The 17996-nt window shown below is 56.4% G+C and overlaps 1 protein-coding gene across 4 annotated transcripts in view; it reads right to left on the bottom strand.

Moving 5' to 3' along the window:
- CBFA2T3 (CBFA2/RUNX1 partner transcriptional co-repressor 3) overlaps positions 1 to 17996 on the bottom strand; it is an 82528-nt gene that overhangs the window by 54471 nt on the left and 10061 nt on the right. The gene's annotated exons all lie outside the window — the stretch shown is intronic.

Below are 17996 nucleotides of genomic sequence, written 5' to 3'. Positions count from 1 at the left end.
CCGGGCCGGGCCGGGGCCGCCTCCGCGCTCAGCCGGCAGGGGGCGCCCTCCCGCCGCGCCCGCACCGCGCGCCCTGGTGGCCTATGCCCCACGCTGACCGAGTTACGGAGCGGAGTGCGGGGGGCGCAGGATTCCCGCTCACAGCTTCTGGCCCGGGGCGTTTGCGTGTGCTCTGCATTTATCTGCGTCCCATTCGTTTAATGTCACCCTGCAGGAACGCCCAAGCCGCTGCCCTGGCCTCTGTGCGCCCCGCTTCTCCTTGCCTGCAGCCCTCGCCCTACCTCCCTACCCGCGCCCACTTTGCCTCTTTCCCTAAAGTGCTTTGCGGCTTATCTGGTGCATTTGCCCGGTTAGTACATCGGGCAAAATCGGTGCCTTTTCCCTTCCTTCTTCCTCCAACAGACACAGACTCTTTCTTAGAGACAAGCTGGGGTCCCAAGGTCACGGTCTTAAGAGACAGAGGGGCCAGAACTTCAGAACACTACAGCCCTGGTTTGCATCTCATTTGGCATAAATCTGCATGCGAAGTTCCAAGGTCCCCAATTCCCAAGTACAAAAATACAGCAATGTGCCAAAAAATATCCTTCTTCTTGACTGAGCCCTGCCCACTGGGGCGAGCTAGGCAGAGGAAGCTGGTGGGAACACAGTGCAAGGCTCGAGGTGGGGGGGCACCACTGTCCCATCCTGGCCTGCCCACCGGGGCGAGCTAGGCAGCGGAAGCTGGTGGGAACACAGTGCAAGGCTCGGGGGGGGGCACCACTGTCAAATCCTGGTTGCCATCCCCAGGGGCACTGCTCCGGGGTCTGTCAGCTGGGTCACCAACTAGCCATGTGGCCCCCACCAGTCCCTTGACCTCCTGGGCCTCTGTCCTTGTGGAAATGAGGGGTGTGGTGAAGGATTACTTGGAACACAAATGTCTGGCATCTCCCATCCCCTGGCTTTCAGAATGTGATCAGGTGTGGACCCCTCCTGTCCTGGGGGAAGAGCAAAGGGTCCTGAACCCGTGTCACAGAAGAACGTGGATTTAAAAGCAAGTGTTCCAGACTTCATACATCAGTGTTTATTCATACGGGCTCCCTTACTTCATGGACTCTGAGGCACCACAGATATAGACGCACCGTCACTTTAAGTGCCACTAAGAAAAGAGCACTCTCGCCGTTATGATCCTAAGATGCCTCTAGATTTCAGATGTGTTAACGTGCCACCAGTGGGCCAGGTGGAGCATCAATCAGACAGCCTGAAGCCAGCCTCAGGGGCTTTCGGCCAGGCCGACGGACAGGTGGACTGGCAGACAGGCACCAGATTCTCACAGAGCATTAGCAGAAGCTGGGTCCAGCCTGGGCTCTGCTGCACCTTGACCCCTACAAACAGCACATCGTTGTCAGTTCTTTGTGTTAAATTCGCAATTGCAGGAGCTTCCCTGGTGGTCCAGTGGGTAAGACTCCGCGCTCCCAATGCAGGGGACCAGGGTTCGATCCCTGGTCGGGGAACTGGATCCTGCACGCATGCTGCAACTAAGACTCCGCATGCCACAACTAAGACCCAGTGCAGCCAAATAAATAAATAGATAGATAAATATTAAAAAAAATGATCAGTTGCATTGTCACTGATTTAAACAGGGTGCTGAACACCACTGGAGACGTGACAGATCCCAAAACACCAAGAATAAAACTGCAATCATTAGAGACCACGCTCAGGTCCCGAGCCAGTCCAAAGGCTCCCGTGTCCCCACCTGGGAGGACTGAGGCCTGTGGTGACTGGGTCAGACGGACGGCCAGGCCAGTCTGGCCACATAACAGTCATGGTGAGTCACTGCAGGAGCTGCCACATTGAGGAGGGCTTGCTGGGGGCAGGCACTGAGCTGAGCACAAGCTCTGCATTTTCCCACTTAGTTCTCACCTATCTGCCAGGCAGAGGCTACTGGAACCCCCATTTTACAGGTGGAGGGACTGAGGCTCCGACTGGCTGCATGGCCACACAGACCCACACGGATGGAGGCTGAATGCCCACGCTGCCGCTACACTTTGGGCTCCCTTTTGCCTCCCGTGGGCTGGTTTCTCACTCTGGAGATGACCCAGGAACAACCCCTTTGGCGGAGCTGGAGTCCCACCAGGCCAACTTGGCCTGGGCGTGCAGACCACCAGCCACTGCAGACCACTTGTCTTTAAAAATAATTCTGAGGGACTTCCCTGTTGGTCCAGTGGGTAAGACCCCGCACTCCCAATGCAGGGGGCCTGGGTTCGATCTCTGGTTAGGGAACTAGATCCTGTATGCATATCGCAACTAAGAGTCTGCATGCCGCAACTAAGAGCTGGCGCAGCCTAAATAAATATTAAAAAACAATAATTCTGAGTGATGGTGGACTTCCTCAAACACGTATCTGTTATATGTAAAACTCTTCAGCAGAAGTTTAAATTAGCTGCCAAGAGTATAAAATCTGACATATTGTTAAATATGAATATTTCGAAATAAAAGGGTGGCTGATGGGCTAGAAGTGATAGCGTTTTGATAGGCATCACGGTCCATTTAAAAATACGCGAACAAACTCTTAACATCTGAATTTTCACCAGGTCCCTAGCTGACACAATGAGCTTTTAGATACAACACCAAAAGCCTGATCCATGAAAGAAAAATTGGATAAGTGGACTTCATTAAAATTTTAAAACTTCTGCTCTGTGAAAGACACTAATAAGAGAATGAAAAGACAAGCCACAGAATGGGAGAAGATGTTTGCAAGACACATACCTGATAAAGAACTGTTATCTAAAATATATAGGGACTTCCCTGGGGGTCTAGTGGTAAAGAATCTGCCTTCCAATGCAGGGGGCGCGGGTTCGATCCGTGGTCAGGGAAGATCCCACATGCCGTGGAGCAACTGAGCCCGCACACCACAACTACTGAGCTCGCGTGCCTCGACTAGAGCCCACGTGGAGAAGCCCACGCACTGCAGCGAAAGAGCCCACGTGCCTCAACAAAGATCCCGCGTGCTGCAACTAAGACCCAACACAGCCAAAAATAAATAATGAATCTTTTAAAAAATATATGTATATAAAGCCTCCTCTCTGACACCTGAATTTTCACACAGCTCCTTCCCCCCTCACCGTATATTTCCATTCCACCCAATAGAATTTTGTCCTAACGTATTTAGATTCCCCTATCACACAGAACTATGTAAAAACGTTGGAATAACAATATTTTAAACATTCTCGCGTGCCCCAGTTTGTCGTCTGGATTGCGTTATCATCATAATTATCGGTGGTGTGCAGCTGATACAAACCATGCGAATTTATTACACATTTTGAGAATTACTAAACATAAAAGGTAAATTTTTATTAGAAATATCTCTCCTAAAAAGAGGGATGGACAGATTTTGTGGAGTAGTTTGCGTATCCTTCCATACATATTACTTATTGCCAGGAAAAGACAAAGTTCCACATTAATCCCATTCCTGTCGTGGGTTTTTAATGTGAAAGTGTGAGAAACTCCAATCACACAAGTAAATAGATCAGGATCAGAGGCTGACCTGCCCTAGTGATACCACCGTGGCCTCCTTCCATCAGTTTTCTGCCCCGAACCCCGGGGTGACCAGTCACAAGAGCAATTTTTAAGGACTGTCAGTTGCCAAGTCCATAGGCCTCCTTCAGTTTTGTGGCAAAGACTGGAAATGGCTCGAACTGCAAGAAACTGTGTTTGCTGCAGGTGGGGAGGCGGAGAGGCGGAGAGGAGGCGTTGTGGTAAGTGAGAGAGGGATGACTACGCAGAGGAAGCTGGGAAAAGGGGCTGCACCTGGGCCCAGGTGGGCGGCATCCTGCCCTGGCCATCAGCCACCTGTGTGGGCATCAGAGTCTGGGGCTTTGAGTCGACCACGAAGGCAGGGAAAGAAGCCTGAGCAGAGAGAGTCCTGGGCTCCAGTGTGAAGCCCCCACAGCCCTGGGGGCATCTCTTGGTTCCCCCCAGCCCCTCACACAAGACTGGTCCTCCCACCCCAATCCAGGGATGGCTCCTCCTGCAGAAGGGGAGGCCCACCCAGAGCCCCAGGCAGAGACACACTAGCAGGGCTGAGCGGGAGGTCCGTGAGGTCACCCTGTCCACCTGGCTTCAGGGCTGCAGAGTAAGACTGTGCAGGGAGTACACTGCCCCAGAGGACAGGCAGGGAAGGCAGGTGCGGCTGCATTGGGGGCAGAAGTGCCTTCCTTTGTCCTCACAAAGGCAGCTCTGCCTGTCACCAAGGGGCCCCGTCAACCAGCTCTGAAATACCTTCTTGGTGTGTCTACGGGGAAGCCTGCCTTCCTGGGCCTCTGGCCCCCCACCCACCCCTCACTCGCCCCTCTTCCTCCTCACCGGCTCAGCCACCACTTGGTGTAGGTCTCCATTCTAAACATCCCCGCGAGAGCTGCTCCAGGGTACCGCTCAGCCCTGGACCCTGCCCAGCCAGCCACAGTCCATCTGCAGGTTTAGAAAGTGGCTCGTTCTTGGCTCAGAAGTGGGCATGTGATCCCACTCCAGCCAGTGGGATGTGCGGAGAGGGGGTTCTGGAGAATTTTCTGGCTCCCACGTGCCTAGAGGAAGCTTCTGTGTCCTTGCTCCTGTTGCTACCCCACGGCCAGCACCCTGAGGATGACGCTGATGCAGGGCGGGGCGGGGGGAGATGGACGGAAAGGATGGGGGCCCCTCAGAGCATTGTTGAGCTGCTGAATCCCACCATGCTTCCTGAAACCCACCATGAAACCCACCCATGCTTATGGAACTGCTGGTTCAATAATACATTTCTTACTGTTCGAGCTGGTTTTAGCTGAGTCTGTTTCTTGCAACCGAAAGCATTCTGACTATATGCCTTCCTTTCCGGAGGCTCTTGATCGCAGCCATCTGAGGGCGGCTGCAGGTTATTATCACTCTTGACGCAGAGGGTCTCAAATTTAATATACATCAGAATCACCTGGAGCGATTGTGAAAATGAAGGCTCCTGGGATGGGGACCTGGCAAGTACTGAGGTACAGAATTTAACGGGCACCAAAGAAACCCTCAGTATACAAGATAAATCCCATTTTAACCCAATATTTTAAAATATTAGAATAAATGACAGAAATCCATATGAGCAAAGTATCAAAACTTTAAATAAAGACGGGATTGCCATTACTGATTTCTCCTTTGGGGTCGGGCTCCACAGCCGGGCTCTGCCTGGCTCCTTCCCCTGGGATTAGAAGGGCTGGGAGGCCCAGGAGCCTGCATTACACAGTCATCACTCTGCCCTTTCCTCCACGTGATTCTGGGGAGGGTAAGGCCGCCTTGTGGGAAACAGGACCCCAAATCATGACTCAGGTCACTCACAGGCAGGCTCCCCCTGGTGCTCAGGCCAGCCCTTCAGGTGGAGTCAGCCCGGCAGGTGGGCAGGCTGAACTTCCTACCTGGATTCTGGGAATGGGAAACAGCCTCTGGGAAATGCTTTGTTCTGGGGCAGGATGTGAACAAGTGGCCGGCACTGTCTTATTTGGTCCTCCCAGAGTTCGGTCAAGGCCAGAAGGCGGGGCAGTGGAGTGGAAGTGAGACCCGGAGGGAGGGAACCAGCAAAAGCCACCGTCCACCCAGGGCTGGAGAGGCGGGAGGACACGGATTTATGCAGTAGCTCCTGTCCCTTCCGGTGGGGCTGCTCCCGGGACCCTCGCTCCCCGCCTGCGTCCTCCCCTGCGGTGGCGGTGGTGCCGGGGGAACACAGGTGAGAGTAGCGGGGTCTGGTGGTCGCGAGCCAGCAGGTGCGCCAGGAAGTGGGGGCAACGGCATGTGGGCGCGGCATGGGAGTGGGAGGGGACTAGGGGCGTGGGTGGGGATTAAGAATATGGGCGGGGCTGGGAGTGGGCGGGCTGTGGGTGTGGGCGCGGCCCGAGTAGGGACTGAGGATCTGGGCGGAGCGCCAGGACAGCGGCCAGCTAGGCAGAGCCTGGACAGACGCCGCCAGGCTGGACTCCCTATCCCTCCGTGGGGCTCCCTCCACCTGGCCCAGGGCTCCTCAGAATCCTGGAGTCCTGGGACATGCCTCTGGGGGCTCCCAAGCCTTGACTCCAGGTCATTTGTTTTTACCTACACCGAAGCTTTGTCAGGAATCGGGATGACGGTCACGTTGTGAGAATTGTGAAGTCAAGTTCTCTGGGCAAAGCCGTTAAATATCCTGTGTGCAAAGCCAGGCTGCTAAAATCCCAGTTCCAGGCTGGGCCAAATGCAGCCCCGGCCAGGTGTTCTCAGAGGAGCTCTCCTGTGGCGGGGGAGCAGCCACCTGGCGTCCCACCTGCGCAGGGGCGGTGCTAGGTGCTTCAGACACGCTCTCATCCAAACCCCGGAACAACCCCGGGGCAGGTAATGATCCACCTTCCTATAGATGAGGAAACCCAGGCCCAGAGAGACCAAGAGCCCACAGGGTGGTGGCGCCGGGGGTCCCAGAGGTTCTCCCAGCACCCCAGCCCGGGCGCCTCTTGGCTGCACGGCGCTGCCAGCCCTACGCTGCTCGCTTCCGCCCTGCAATCTGGCCGGTCACACCCTGCCACCTCCTGGCCCACCCATCTACCAGCCTGTCCACGCCTTGGGTGACGGTCACAGGAAAGGAGGCCGCGGAAGGGCGGCCCATCTGCCTTCCAGATTGCAGGGAGGAACCAAGGCGGCGGCTCTCGAGGGCTGGGCGCTGCTGGGGGGCCCAGGAAGACTCAGATGTGGCTCAGGGCCCGGGGTGGCAGAGCTGCGGCAGTGGAGGCACAGTGCCCGTGGGGACCGGACATGGTCACAGCGGTAGTTTGCTCCCTGCACCCAGTTCTCTGAGGGATTCTCGGTGAAGCCAGGAAAGGAAGGTTTCCACAGACTTTCACTCACCTAAGTGCCCTAGACTCCAAGGCTGTGGGAAACACGGACCCTCACTGGTGATCACAGGACCGTGGGCTAAAAAGCCACATATGCTCCCCACCTGGAGAAATGGCCACACTTAAAAGTGAAGATGTCCAGTGTGGGTGAGGGTGCTGGTACACAGGCCGAGTGACATTTCCCCACGGGGCATTTCAGCAATAGTTGCTGAGAGCTGTAAACAGATCCAGCAATTCCTACACTCAGGTTTACCTACCAGAGGATGCTTCTTACATCCTTACGTGTTTCTTTCTTAAACACCACAGTGCAACAGTGAACGTCAGAAGTGGTACAAAGCCCAGCCCAAAGACGTAGCTGGGTGAACACTAAATACCTAAGGAAGGGACCGTGGGGGACCTCATGCTCTGTTGGCAGGTGGAGAGTAGAGGACGGGGGTGTGGAGGTGGGAGCAGGGGGTGTAGCAAAGGCCTGTAGCACCATATGTGAAAATTGCCACAAAGGAGTAGAGAATACAGACATACAGAGTAAAAATGGTCAAAGGATGTGCCCACGTAATAATTGCCTACACTTTCAGGGTTTTCCTGCAAAACTTCCCCTGAGCACTAGATCCATTTCCTAGGTTCTGGTGATAATAAAACGATAGTGGCGGTCACTGTAGTGGGGCATCCGCCCTGTGCTGGGGCGCCGCTGGTGTCACAGTCCACCTGCTGCCCCCTCTCAGCGCCTGTACCCAGGCCCACCCTCCACAGGGAACACCCCGGCCCTCCTGTGAGCTCACGAGGCGCCTGTCTTTCCGTCATTGCACATACAGCGTGTTTACCTGTGGTTTACCTGTTCCCTAGTCTCCCTCCCCCGGGGCAGGGCATGTCTGTCTGTTCACCACAGAGTCCCCAGGGCCTCAGGTGGCCTACACCCTCAATGAGTATTTGTTGAGTGGCTGCATGACCTCATTTAAGCTTCATGCAACTCTCTGAGAGGTTTCATTATCCTCATTTTATTTTATCTTCACCTTCCTTTCTCTTATCTGCATGTTTGGATTTATCATTTTAGTCTTGCTTTCTTAAGTAAGGGAAGATAGCAGTTAGTTTTTAAAGTGCACTTGCAGTGCACGATCAGGGTAGCTGCTCTGGTGCCAGGCCTGTGGCTTCTCAGTCCCGGCTCCGGTCACAGGCTGCTCCCCGGCACCAGGGTGGCATCCGGCTCGGAAGCCTGGGGGCAGCACTGATTGGGCCACGAGGAGGGCATGTGACCCGGCTGGGCCAATCACAATCCTTCCCTGGAATTTTTTGAACTGGACCAGAGAAGGGGAGCTTTCTTTTTGCTCTGCTCAGGAGGCGCCCCCAGAGCTGCTTGGGGCCGTCTGCTCTGAGAGGTGGAGAGGGCCTGCCCTGAGCATGTGCTGGCTGCACCAGGGTCCCTGAAGCCAGTCTCACCCTATCCTTCCTGGAGCCTGTTACTTGAACCAACACATCAGGGTCCTTCCTGAGCTCCAGGGCAGGGTTTCTATCACCTGCAAGCATAGTACCCTGACTACATGCCCCGGCAACTCCACCGTGCACACGGGGAACTCGGCCTGGAGCAGCTGTGGGCAGCCGAGCTCTGTGCGTGAGAATGATGAGAAGAGCCTGCCTGCTGCGGCGCCACAACCAGGGCAGGCCCAGATGGACCATCCCAAGCCCACATGCATCTCCCACTCTGACGGGCCGTTTATTATCCCTGGAGCAGGGGCACCCCCAGGCCTTCTCCTGCAGGGGACCTGCAGAGCACCCGGCAAGACAGATCTGGTGCTGTCACTCCCGCCTGAGAAAAAGTCTGCCCCTCAGGTACATGCAGCTCCTCCTACCTGGAAACTCCTGCCCTAAGCCCCTCTCCACCTCAGGAATCTGTCAAGAGGCCTTTCCCATACTGCCCTCCCCGAACCTGGGGGAGATGCCCTCCTGCACCCTCGTCATGGCCCCATCACAGCTGCTCACGTGTCCCAGGAGGTAGGGGACCCCTTGATGCATGGCCATGGCTTCCTGCCCCCACCTGTCCTGGGGTACAAGTGTCCAGGACCCACACACAGGCTCTGCAGAGACTGATTTACTGTGTCTGCTCTAGAATGAGTGGCTGATGGAGGGCCATCCTCACCCACAAAGAAAAGCCCACCTGCTCCTCATGTGTGCCTCAAATATTCCTCGAACACCGTCCTCCCCACCCCCACCCCGCGCCCAGGGGCACTAAAAGAGGATGAGGCACCAGGCGGGGAAGGTGGGTCCTAGGGTCCCCCCACCAGGCTCCCTGGATCCCCTTTTGTCCTCCCTGTCCCTTAATGTGTCCACAGTGTGGCCGGGGGCACCCTCAGCATCCTCTCAGCCCATGACCCTCAACAGAGGGCACAGAGAAAGCCCTCGCTGCCTGGGAGGGGAGGCTGGGAGGCGGGACACACAGGTGAACAGACCTCGGAGCTCACCAGGCTGCCCAATAATTTCACAGACAGGGAAATGGACGGAGCCTCAGAGAGGGGGCCCTTCTCAGTTCTGGGACTGCGGGGGTCCTTTTCCTGCCAAGAGGCCTGGCTTGTTCGGGGGCAGGGAGCCCGCCCAGCAGGGGTGTGGCCGCTCGGGGCTGGTGTGGGAGCAGCTCTGAGGCTGGACAGAGGAAGAGCCAGGTCTGCCCTGGTGCCATGGGAGAGCTGTGCTCTCTTGACAGATACTAGGGGACATCGTCCCCTCCTCCCTGCCCTGCCTGGGCAGCCGTAAGACAAAGGTGGCCACGCCTGGTCCCCCAAAGTCAGCCCCGCCCTCTCCTCTTGTGTAAGAGATGCAACCCCGGCTTGCACAGAAGACAAACCCACGCCAGAGGATGCGCCACTGCAGCCGCACTTCCGTGCGGGGCCACGCTAGCTGGGGGCTGATGAGCCGTCCAAGCAAGCATGCGGGGCGCTGACCGGTGCCCCCCAGTCCTTCCCAGACGCGCCACCCACAGCCCGCTCTTGACACCCCTGTTCAGCGTTGGCAGAGCTCCAGAAACGGCTGCCCTCCCACCCACACCCTCGTGTCTGGACATGGTAGGGTGACAGGGAGGGTGCTGAGGACGTGCGCAGGATCTGAACGCGGTGCTGTGTGAGGAACACGGACGCTTGCGGTGGGGAGGACGATGGAGAAGGTGACAGTCACCTCCCGCCCGCGCAGGGCACTTCACCCAGATCCCCCATGGAATTCTCACGCCAGGCCCAGGTGGCTGTCCTCATCCAAGCCGAGGCCCAGAGAGGGGCGGTCACTCGCTGAGACCCACAGCGTGTAGGTGGTGGGGCTGGGTTTCCCCCAGGCTGCCTCACAGTCCAAACGATGGAATATGATTCGCCAGAAAGAGAAATGAGGTCTTAATTCGTGCTGCAATGTGGATGAGCCTTGAAAACATCACGCTGAGTAAGAGGCCAGACACAAAGGCTGCGTTTCACACGATCCCATTTGTGTGAACCAGCCGGAACTGGCAGGTCCAGGAGACAGGAAGAGACCAGGGCAGGGTGGGGTGTGACTGCTAAGGGGCACAGGGTTTCTTTTAGGAGAGATGAACGTGTTCTAAAATTAGGCAGTGATGACGGTTGCACAGCTCTGTGAACAGACTAAAAACCACTGAAATTGGACATGTTACATGAGTGAATTGTATGCTCTGTGAGTTATCTCAAGAAAGCTGTTTTAAAATCAAAGCAGACCCAGAACTGAGGCACCTTCTGAACAGCACGCACCGCCCCGGCTCCTAGGGACGAGGGGCCGGCGGAGGGCGGAGGGCAGGGGCCGAGGCCCCTCGGCCAGGCCGCCGTGGGTCTGGAGGCTCGGGGAAGGCAGGTCAGTGCGGCCGGGCTGTCCGGAGAGGCAGGCACGTAGGAGGAAGACCTAAAATAACTCTCAGAACCTGAAACTCCGGGCAGAAGTTGAGGGTGGTGTGGTCACGGCGAATGGGGAACTGATCTGCTCGCGGAGGGAAAGGAGAAGTTTTATTTGGGGGACGTCAGGGTGAGGCGGCGGAGGTGGCGAAGAAAGGATTCTGACGTGGAGACACTCCTGTTTCCAGTGCCCTTAGACATCACGCACTTTGGTGGAAGGAGCCCGCGAGAGGAGAGGGAGAAGTTCCGTCCCCAGATCAGAGACCAAGGCCTGGGGCAGGCGGAGAGCCCAGCGCGGGGGTGTCCCATCGCCCGCTGCTGCCCTTGGAGGGGCCCTGCAGACCCCCGGGCCCACTGGGCTCCTCTCTGAGCCCCACCACCCCCGGCCCCGCCAGGTGCTCATTTGTGAGCTGAGAGCTGCTCCCGGCAGCACCCAGGGCTGGGGACACGAGGTCCTCCTGGCGTCTGAGTTCCAGCAGGCCCTGGAGGACCAGGGCACGAGGGGGGCCCACCCTTCCCCATTGATAAAGGGGGTGGGGAGAGGCTCTGTGCAGGGCGTCAAGGGCACACAGCAGGTGCTGTGACCACTGACGGGCTCTGAGGGGTACGGCCGCCTCCCCTTTGGGGCAGCGGGCTCAGAGCCACCCTGGCAGTTGACGTGGGTTTGTGCGGAGGGGCCTGAGGGGAGCCTCGTGGGCTGGGGCAGTCCCCTGGGCGGGGGTCGTCATGGGACAGCAGCCCCCAGCTCCAGGGGCCCGGAGGTCTCGAAGGGAAGGTGAGGACAGAGGCAGGAGGAGCGTGGACATGCTGCCCCTGTCTAGCTCAGGCGCAGGAGAGATGCTCTGGAAGTCGGTGGACACGAGGCTGTGACCGGCAGAGGCCAGGACGGGGAGCAAGACGGAGGGAAACTGAGAGCAGGAGAGGGGAATAGGGGAGAAGGGTCCCAGGGATGTTCGGAGTCTCCTCTTTCCTCCCAGCCGCTTGGAAAAGTGATGGAGAGAAAATGGGGAGAGGGAAACGCTGGTGTCCAGGACCCTGGTGGGGAAAGGCTGGATCTTTGTTTAAAAAGACCAGTCGAGGGACTTCCCTGGTGGTTCAATGGTTAAGACTTCGCCTTCCACTGCGGGGGGTACAGGTTTGATCCCTGGTCAGGGAGCTAGGATCCCACATGTTTTGTGGCCAAAAAACCAAAAAACATAAAACAGAAGCAATATTGTAACAAATTCAGTAAAGACTTTAAAAAAATAAAATAAAATAAAATAAAAAGACCAGTCAATTTCCCGCGAAGATGAGTCCGTTGGCCCCTCGGAGGGATAGATGCCTGCAGACATGAGAGCAGACCCTTCGGGTCCCCGTCCCAGCTCCCACCGCCTGAGCTCAGGAGGCCCTGCAGACAAGGCAGGAGAGCAGTGATTTCCCAGCCCGGGTTTTGGACAGTGCGGTCTCCCCCTCCTCCTCCAAGTTCAGCGGGGATGGCCACTTGTGAAATGGCCCCATGGGGCCGTGGCCGGGTGGATGGACCTTGGGCGCAGAGGTTTTTTGAAAACAGCAGAGAAGTTGTGAAATTAGAAGCCAGAAAGTCCTGGTTTGGGAAGGAGCTTCAGAAGTGGGGACCGGACCCCCCATCCTGGGCGTAACCAGAAGTCTGCCGACTGGGGCTTCTACAGAAGCCTTGCTTTCTTTATAAGAAGGGGCTGGTCCAGTTTTTGTCCTCTGCACCTTCTCTTTTCCTCTTTTTTCCTGCTCGGGAGGCAGATGTGATGCCTGGAAGTGACACAGCCACTTTGCAGCTAGGAAGCCACAAGTAAGAGGAGGTAGGATAGAAAGAGTAAACTAGCCTGTGTCCCGGACGGCTGACCAGCCTCCACGGCCTGCCTCTGAGTTTTTGTTACAAGGACAAAGACACACAAACCCTGTCCTACCGCTGTTAGGTTTTCTGCTATTTGCAGCTGAACACAATCCTTTTGGAGACAGGGTTCGAATCCTTCATGGATGGGGTTGCCAGATTTAGAAAACAAAAATACAGATGCTCGGTTAAATTTCAACTTCAGATAAGCAGTGAATAATTTTCCGCACGAGTGTGTCCCAGGCAGTATTTGGGACATACTTATACTAAAATATTGTTTATCTGAAATGTGAACTTTCATGGACGAAGTTACAGAACCCAGAGAGGTTGCACATCTTGTCCGAGGTCTCGTCCTGAGCAAGCGGTGGAGCACAGGCTGTGTCCTCCTTCTCCGGGGCCTCTAGGGCTTCCTAAACCCTGCCTTAATGATGCACAAAGGAGACTCAGAAGAGCCATGTGACTCACCGCCCAGGACAAAGCAATCGAGCTAAGAGTGGTCCAAAGACGAGAGTCGTGCAGAAAGCGACGGTCGGTGGTGGAAGCTTCTGCTCCAGGTGGATGCTGATGACATTTTAGTTCCATTTGACAAAAGTACCGGCCGGGGATGGGGGACAGTAGCTCCCCATGGACAGTGTGCGACCACCGGCCAGGACTGGCCCCAGGAGCACCGTGCTGTGAAGGATGCTGAGGCCTCCTCTGCGCTCAGCAGAAAGGCACAGGTTCCCAGGACCCACGTGTCAGCGGTGGCACTCGCTGGGTCCCGAGGAGCGTCGTTACTCTCAGCATCTCCTTTGGTCCTGGGGGCGCTTGGCACCCCCCAGTGCGGGCGTCCGCAGAGCCTGATGTTACAGCAGGAAGCACGGCCCCTGCCCCAGCCCCTGGCAAGCCCGAATCTGCGTCCATCCCTGTGGAGTGGCCTCTCGTGGACCTTTCGTGTGAGTGGCGTCGTATAATACACGGCCTTTTGGGTCCGGCTTCTTTCAGTGAGTATGTTTCCAGGGTTCATCCAAGCTTCTAGCCACTCAGCCATTCTCCAGATTCTCTCTCTCAGCTGACGTTTCCCAGCACCTGATGTGCCATGCTCTGTTCTGGGGGGGAATGACCAGGAGAACCACAGACCCTGGAGAGAACAGCCTCCTGATAATCCAGAAAGTAGAGCTCGGGCCCCATGGGCAGGGAGCCGGCAGGAGGTGAGGCGGGGGCGGCAGCAGGACTGGGGTCGAGGCCTGGCCCCCGCACAGAGGTTGGAGGGGTCCCCATCTCTCACCGTGAGGGGGGCAGTTGGCTTGCAGCAGTACCTGCAGAAAGAAGAGGGGTTCTGTCTTCCAACGAAAGAGAACCAAGAGCCTTCCGGCCCCCCAAGCCCTGGCCAGTGCGGCGGGCAGGCTGCTCTGGTCTGTGGCCAGGGTCTTCCTAACGGGCATGTGCCAAGACTCTCCAGGTAGCTGGGCAAGAGAGCTTGAAGGAATCCTGGGGTCCTCAACTTCCGGATTGTTCCAGCAGGAAACGAGGCCTGTGGTCTGCCCGTTCTTCCCTCCTCTCCTTTCCTGACCCTCCTTCTCTCCTGCAGGCTGAACCCATCTCAGTGCTTTGCCTCAGGGTATAAAGACCCAGCGAGTCTCCGGGCCTCCCCTGCCTTCGTCTAATGGAAACACCTGTCCCAAATGAGTGACAAGGCAGAGGGCCACCCGTGTCCTCATGTCCAGCCAGGCTGCCAAGGTCAGTGGGCCTCCTGGAACATGCCTGGGTGTCTTTCTATTGATGCTGATTGGGTCCCAGACGCTGTAAGTTAGGTGTTAACTTGCAGGAAACAGACAAGTTGCAGACCGTTTCTGCTCAGTAGAGAAGACTGTGCTTCATGACTGTGTTTAGGGGTCTTGGGGCGGCGTTCTCTCTTTTTGGGTTGGAAAATTGCTGTGTCCTCCCTTGAGTCGCCTTTGCCACCTGGCTGGCTACCTCAGCAATGAGGGAGACATGTCTCTGACACGTGCTTGCTACACTTTCATAGAAGAATCATGTTTATAGCTTTTTGAGAGGTTTGCTTTAACTTACCTTCCTGCCTTCCTGCTTTCTTTCTTTTCTCCCTGTCCATCTATTCATCCACCCACCCACACCCATCCATCTGCCATCCATCCATTTACACCAGAAGTGGAATTCCAAAGTGAGACAGTTGAGTCATTAATAACATGCTTATTTGAATTAAAGCTGACAGTGTCAGTCTGGGTCCTGACAATTTGGTTTTGTGGCAACATTTCCACTAGTCAAGGTACAAAATCTGCAGCCTCAGGGTTGCCATGAAAATAGGTCCCAAGCACGTGTGCAACATAAAATATACGATACGCTGGACCAGTTGACCTTTGACTGTTTGAACCACAATGTCTAGATGTTTTGAACTGGCCCATCACCACCATCACCCACAGTCCTATGTCCCCCATTGGTTTAGAAGGATATTTGTGAACCCATATACAGGCCCCTTTGTCCCTGTCCATTAAAGTAAAAGGCTTTTGCTTTACTTTCCCAGGCCTGCCCAAGCCTCAAAAGCCTGGCTCAAGAGCGAATGATTACAGGGACTTCCTTGGCAGAGCAGTGGTTAAGAATCTGCCCGTCAATGCGGGGGACACGGGTTCGATCCCTGGTCTGGGAGGATCCCGTGTGCTGTGGAGCAACTAAGCCTGTGCGCCACGGCTGCTGAGCCTGTGCTCTAGAGCCCGTGAGCACAACTACTGAAGCCCACGCACCTAGAGCCCGTGCTCCGCAACAAGAGAAACCGCCATGAGAAGCCCGCGCACCACAACGAAGAGTAGCGCCTGCTCGCCTCAACTAGAGAAAGCCCGTGCGCAGCAACAAAGACTCAACGCAGCCATAAATAAATAAATTAATTAATTAATTAAAAAAAAGAGTGAATGATTACAAAATGTGAAGATGTAGAAACAAAGAATACTTGTTGGGCAGGAAATTGGTTATAGTTTAGACTCTAAACCAGCCACAGAGCAGAATCACTGAACTCCCAGTCCCCTGAAAGATCTGGATAACGGCCTGATGCACATTCCTAAGTTGTTTTTACAGGAAGCCGACCCCCACGAGGTGAAAACTGATGACCACAAGCACGTAGACCCCAGACCGGTTGAAACCAGAAGGCTGGTGATGCTCGAAATTTCACCTTGATGCCAACCAATACAAGAATTGTGCATGAGCTACTCAGACACCCTGCATCCCCCTCCCTCACACGACCTTTAAAACCCCTTCCCTGAAAGTCATGGGGGGGTTCGGGTCTTTTGAACATGAGCTGCCCATTCTCCTTGCTTGGCACCTGTAATAAACGCTGTACTTTCCTTCATCACAGCACAGTATCAGATCAGCTCTGCTGCGCACGGGCAAGCAGACCCAGGTTCAGTTCAGTAACGTTTGCAGCATGATGCCCACCCGGGGCTCAAGGCCTGTTTCCTACCGAGCAGGCAGGGTGCCTGCAGGGTGGGGAGTCTGGGAAACTGGCGTGTGCCTCTGCGCACTGCTCACTCCGAATGTCTCACGGGGGGTGTTAAGGTTAGCCTTTCTTGTGGCCAGCTAACTGTCACCTTCCAAAACTTCTCTAGTGGCCCCGGGCCCCTGTTATCCACCAAAAAGCAGCAGCCCAGGGTCAGGTGTGACTGAGCCCAGTAAGGCCGCTTTGTAAGAAATATCACCTTAAAGGGGGTTTGATTTTTCAAAAAAATTTTAGGGGACATGCCAGCCAAAAGTAATAAAAATCCCCTGAGCCACCGGCTTGGAGGGTAGGCCCTGGCATCCAGCACACGGCAGGCCCGTTTCCCACCAGCCACGGTGTCGGGGCTGCAGGAGCTCTCCCTCCAGGGAGCAGGGAGAGCTCGGTGACACGCCACTATTATTACGGCAGCCCCCGCCAGGCCCCCACTGCCCCCCTGGGCCCCGATCCGGCTGCTCTGACCCCGTCCTGCCTGCACCAGCCCAGCTGCCCACCCTCTGCAGCCAGTGCCACCTGTCACATGTTCCTGGCCTCGCTGAGGGGTGGACGGGGATGCGCGCTCAGCAGCTCAGTCTCCTGACCCCTCCAGGACAGGCCGAGGCCCCCTCTGTGCAGTGCTGTGCAGGGGTGGGGACCGGGGGCAGGGGTGGAGGCTCAGGCAGCCAACAGGCAGGCACAAAAGTCCCCTCAGCCACCTCTTCCTTCTAGCATCGTGGAGGGGCTGCTGAGAGCCCCGTTTCTGGCTTTCTGAAGAGGAGCGGGGTTTCCCAGCTTGGAGGCCTCCGGCCCGCTGGCCCACACACGCCAGGACTTTCCACCACCCAGGCCTCAGGTCAAAGGTCTGGAGCGGGGCTAGAGTCAGGGAGGGGATGGTGCAGAGCGAGGGGGCCACACAGAGACTGGCCTCTCCCCCTGCTCGTCACAGCTGGACTCCCCACCACAGCCTCACCCGGGATGACTCTGAGTCCACGTTCAGAAAGGGTCGGACTAGGTCGAGCTGAGGCCAGCCCAGGTGCCAGTGTCTCGCCCCCGCCCACACTAGTTTCAGTGAACTGGGCCTCCCCAAGAGCCATAAGGAGATTTCATGACCTCCAGAAACACCCCACATGACTCTGGACACGTGGCTGTCGAAAGGCCTTTCTCAACGGGAGCCAGGTGGGGTCTCCTTGAGGTCCTACCCTCCCACTGCCTGGGCTCGTGGGGACTCATGGGGCCGCAGGGCAACGCGGGCAGCGCCTGCACGGATCCAGTGTTATGTGTCATCGTGGAGAGAAAACAGAAAATTGCAAAAGATGCACAGAACGTGATCCTCCTATGTAACAATTTAAAACAGAAAATCGTAATGTACCTGGGAAAGACACACACAGATAAAAGCAGTCCTTTGGACGGTTCCACAGCTGGGCGGCTCCCAGGGCTGACGTGTAACACCATCCGCATTTTACACATGACGACATGGGTACGAGTTCGGGGACCTCGCAGGGCACCCTGAGCTGGGTCCAGGCCCAGCAGCCTGGCTGTCAGGGATTTCTGATCCCGTCTTGCTGCTGCAGCATGGGCAGGGGGCGCTGGATCTATAACGATTCCTTTTTAAGAAGAGGTGGTGACAGGGGAGCAGACTCCGGAGCGAAGCCTCAGCTTGCCCGTCTGACTTGGGATGGGGCTTTCCCGGCCTGGGCGAATTCTTTCACGATTTAAATGAAAGGTGGGCCAGGAGACAACGGGGTGCTAGGAGCAGGCGGCGCGTCGGAGGCCTAGCTGCGGGCAACGACCAGACCTGCCCCTTCTGTCTCCTGTTTCCTGTGAGCTCAGCAGTCCGTCCAGTAGGAAATGGACACGAGCCAGTAGGAGATGGACACGAGCCAGTAGGAGATGGACACGAGCCAGTAGGAGATGGACACAAGCCAGTAGGAAATGGACACGAGCCAGTAGGAGATGGACACGAGCCAGTAGGAGATGGA

The sequence above is a fragment of the Monodon monoceros genome, unplaced genomic scaffold, assembly GCF_005190385.1.
Source record: "Monodon monoceros isolate NGI ecotype Baffin Bay Population unplaced genomic scaffold, NGI_Narwhal_1 Super_Scaffold_10, whole genome shotgun sequence".
Taxonomy (NCBI): domain Eukaryota; kingdom Metazoa; phylum Chordata; class Mammalia; order Artiodactyla; family Monodontidae; genus Monodon; species Monodon monoceros.
The sequence above is the reverse complement of the archived record's forward strand: the minus strand, read 5'-3'. Positions and strand labels throughout refer to the sequence as shown.